The sequence below is a fragment of the Salvelinus fontinalis genome, chromosome 2, assembly GCF_029448725.1.
Source record: "Salvelinus fontinalis isolate EN_2023a chromosome 2, ASM2944872v1, whole genome shotgun sequence".
In the NCBI taxonomy this organism is placed as follows: Eukaryota; Metazoa; Chordata; class Actinopteri; order Salmoniformes; family Salmonidae; genus Salvelinus; species Salvelinus fontinalis.
The window spans coordinates 85,158,362-85,162,968 of NC_074666.1; positions in this window are offsets into that span (position 1 = coordinate 85,158,362).

Sequence of the window (4,607 nt, forward strand, 5' to 3'; positions counted from 1 at the left end):
CACTACCACTTACAATACAATCCATCTCTCTCCTATTCTCTCTCTCTCCTTCTCACTCAACTGCTCTCTCTCTTTCTTTCTTTCTCTCGCTCTCTCCCTCACACTCTTTTTCCTAGTTTCTCTCTCTGTGTCTCTCTCTCTTCTATGCTTCCTCACACTCTATTAGCCATTCAGTTTGGAAGGAACAGACATCTGTACAGTAGTCACTGAAGGTCTTCGTTTTGAAAATAGACTGCTGACTAGCTGATGACCCTGTAGCCTTTCTCACTCGCTCAAATCCTGTGAGTAAACTGATTTGCAGACTAATATGTGTCCCAATACACTGTAAAACCATTTTTATTCTATATGTGTTGATTCAACTTAAAATACTCACAGCAACCAGCTGCAATACAATTTCCAGTTTGCTCAACATTTGGGCATATTATCAACGACGTTGAAATGTCGGTTGGAGCATAATTAGAGTGTGCGACTTTTTTTTTTTTTACATATTAGCAAAACCAGCATAAATTCTCAAGTTGAATTGTATGTTCACTCAACTTTAAATTTTAGGTTGAGGGAACATACAATTCAACTTGGAGATTCATTTTGGTTCAGCTACAATAATATGCCCAAATGTTGAGCAAACTATAAATCACATTGCAGCTGAACTATTTAAGCTGAACCAGTGTAGCGAATTCAGGCATAGCACCGACCAGGACACAGCCCTGGTCCAACAACTGTCAAACCAACACCTTAGCAGTTACACCAAGATATCCGAAGTTGGGTGAACGATAATATAGAGGATTGTTCAACTATGGAAAAGGTTATTGACAGATGGCAGTTATATTTCTTGTTTTGGTTGAGTAAAGTATGTAGAGTCCCCTTTGACTCCTTTCCAGTTTCAGTCATGTTTCAATTAATGGGCCAGACAGTGGATTCTTTTAAATCACCACAGACCAGATAAACAGTTAAAACAATCTCAATAATGGTTTGAGCAAATTGACTATCTTTTTTTGCTATATGTGGTTTAAAGCATCATATTTCAGCCTCTGAAGTAAACGGTTTAGTTGTAAACTGGTCCCTCAAATCCATCTGACATTGACCTAAAATCATTGGGTTAGAGTAGTATCATGTCAGCTCAACAATTTATTAATTCCAAGTCCAGCCAGAATGGATATGTACGCTCCAGGGACATTTTTCTGAGTTGCATTCTTTACACAAATATCTTTCTTTGAAACACAAAAATACAGCCTGCTAGACTTCAGCTGTCAAAAAGGTGTGTCTATTCATATAGACCGGATATACACTGAGTGTACAAAACATTAGGAATACATGCTCTTTCCATGACATAGACTGACCAGGTGAATCCAGGTGAAAGCTATGATCTCTTATTGATGTCACTTATTAAATCCACTTCAATCAGTGTAGATGAACGGGGTATGCTGTGGGGTATGGTAGTAGGTGCCAGGTGCACCGGTTTGAGTGTGTCAAGAACTGCAACGCTGCTGGGTTTTTCATGCTCAACAGTTTCCTGTGTGCATCAAGAACGGTCCCCCAAAGAAGAACATCCAGCCAACTTGACACAACTGTAGGAAGCATTGGAGTCAACATGGGCCAGCATCCCTGTGCAACACTTTCAACAACTTGCAGAGTCCATGCCTCAACAAATTGAGGCTGTTCTGAGGGCAAAAGTGGTGCAACTCATTATTAGGAAGGTGTTCCTAATGTTTTGTACACTCAGTGTAGCTTGCTTGAAGTGGAAAACTATTTTTAAGACGTATCCTCAATGTTGATTCACAGTCATTGAGATCACAAAGGCTGAAATGAATAGCTTCAACATGCTCCGTGACAACACAAGCTGTCAATAAAAAAATGTGATGCTATTTTGTTATGTCTCAAGGCTAGAGCTCCTTGTGAGAAACAGACGGAGCTGAATCAAGTTTGTAAGGAAACTTATATCAACTTCACTTTGTTTGTAGGGAAACATTTATTAACTTAACACTAACAGTGAAGTGTACATACGTCAAATATGATTTGGGTTTTCTGTCACTGTCAGTACAAGGTGTGTGGGGGAGGTCCCAGCTGGTGATGAGAGGAGATATGTTTTCATGTTTCTGTATTTATTGTGTGAGGTAATGGCTGATGACAAATCTCTCCCCCCAGCAGTAGTTCCGTGGAATGTCTCACCCCCTGCAAAGCTGTCATTGGCATATCCACAGAGCTGCTGTAGTACATTGAGACACTGCTGGGCCCTCCAGTACACACAAAGAATGACGCATTCATCATGCATTCATCCACGTCACTGGTGTACTGTCTGCCTCAGCTGGGACTGAGCTTGCTAGGACTCTGGGCCAAAATGACTTCCACATTTCAACACCGATCAATGATTTATTTTTCTTGTTACAACTGATTGAATGAACCTCCAACGTTTAAGGACTTGAGTACATTAGCTAATCTGAATCTGCGCAGAGCCATCAAGGGATAATGCAACACATATAATTTGTACTATTGGCGCCATCGTAGAATTTTCACCATAAACTCAGCTACACTTCTTCTCTCTCTAGCTGATCAGCTTCCACCAAACGATTCCATTGGGAGGCTCAAATCAATGTCCAATGGGCTACAAGACACAAGCATATTTTGAGGAATGTCGAAAAAACGCTTAGCTCAGTACCTCAATTCGAGAATTATTTGAGATGATTAATAACTCTGCAATGTACTTCACCAGCTACACCGATAGGCCTCTGAACTGATCCATCTCCACTCTCACATCTGACGATTTAAAACCCTGTTTCCAGGTGCCAAGAGTTACACACACCGTTTACATAGAGCACAATTAAGAACTTTCCGCTGATAAGGGCCTCCCTCTCAAGCATATCTTCCTGCTTTCTCATGTTGACTATTGTTTCACAGTCTAGTGTAAACTCGCCACGGCCCAGATCAAGCACCAATGTGGATGTGCCAGGAAAGAGAGAGAGAGCGGGCAAAGAAAAACACACCGTAGAAGAGCACTGAAACTGCCTTACTGTCTGCAGTGTCAGAATTACGGATCAGGGGCTGTATTTAGCAAGCATCTCAGAGTAGGAGGGCTGATCTAGGATCTACAAGGCAAGTCAGCGCTCCTACTCTGAGATGCTTAATGGCCCCAGGAATACACAGCCAGTAACTATGAGTGAGAATCAGAACTAATTGTACACAACAATTATTCCATTGTAGGTGGCCTGGACATACTGTGCTAAATGTGAATCAATGGTCAATAAATGATCAATTAGGCCCGATGATACACAGTAAAGACTGAGCATATGGTTTATGTCAAATGACAGCAACTAGACACATTTTGAAGATTATTTAATTACTTAGTCACTCTTTTATTCTGGTTTGCCTGGTGTTTTGAAGATGATTTCATTATTTAATCACTATTTTATTCTGGTTGGGCCTGGTGTTTTGAAGTGGATTATGTTATCCTTTTCCATCCTGTTGCTTGTCATTCGGCCCACCCCTGTTTAATCACCCAATGGCCCGATCATAAACCAGCCGTAGACTTGTCATTCTACACCCTGGAAGAATTGTAGGCCTAATATAGTGATATTGGTACAACTGTAATATAATGGAGAACTTTAATAAAAGTAGCCCTACAGTGCCATCTTGTGTATGGAAAAAAAAAGAGAGCAGGGTTCACTTTCACCATCAGTTTTGTTAGTTTTCACTCCTACCTCAACAGTACTTAATTTATAAAGCATCATGATGTAATATGTATCTATTAACTGTTTCTATGGTATTTATGAACACTCTATAATAGATTATGCTTTGCATAGTCTTTTCTTTCTATCTTCCAGACAGTTATTTGCCATTTAATTTAAACAGACATAGTGTATCATAAAAAGCAGTACGTACTCTAATAGGCCAGGCTACTGTTCAATGAGCACTGACTGTTGAACACAGCTAACATTGGCCTGGCTGGGCCGCTGGGTTGTCTGTGTTACTGGATCAGGCGAGGTTCTCCTTCCTCTGAGAATCACGTGACTATGAGTAGCGTGCCACAGCCCCAGCTCGCGCTGCACACCCGCCCCCTGAGAGAAGGAAAACAACATGCACTAGACTAGAGGCTGGAGGCTTCCTCTTCCATGAATGACGGAGGAACAATACTCACTGATAATATATGTTTATTATTACCCCTGTATAAATGTGTATGACATTTATACATTAATTATGGAAAAATACAACAGGGTACCTTACAGTATGAGAGCAAAGGTTGTTGGTGATGAACGAATGATGTTACTATAACCTTCCCAAATACCATCACCTGACCCTCATATTAAAATGCATTACATCCATATAGGTATAGGCATTTGTTCTATTTTTTTTTTTTCTATCTCATTATATGAATAAATAATAAACATATTAAACATCATTATTATGACTACCTATGAACTGTAGCATTTTGATACATTAGTATTATCCACTAGTTATTAGTAGCCTATAGTAGCTTAGTCGCCTATGTAATCGTTGACTAATAGTAATAGTATTCTGATAGTAGTAATAATATTAGTTGTAGCCTTATAGTAGGCGTGTAGCCCTTGTGAGTAGAATCATTCATAAGCTACATGTGGGCTATCCAAATGTCCATA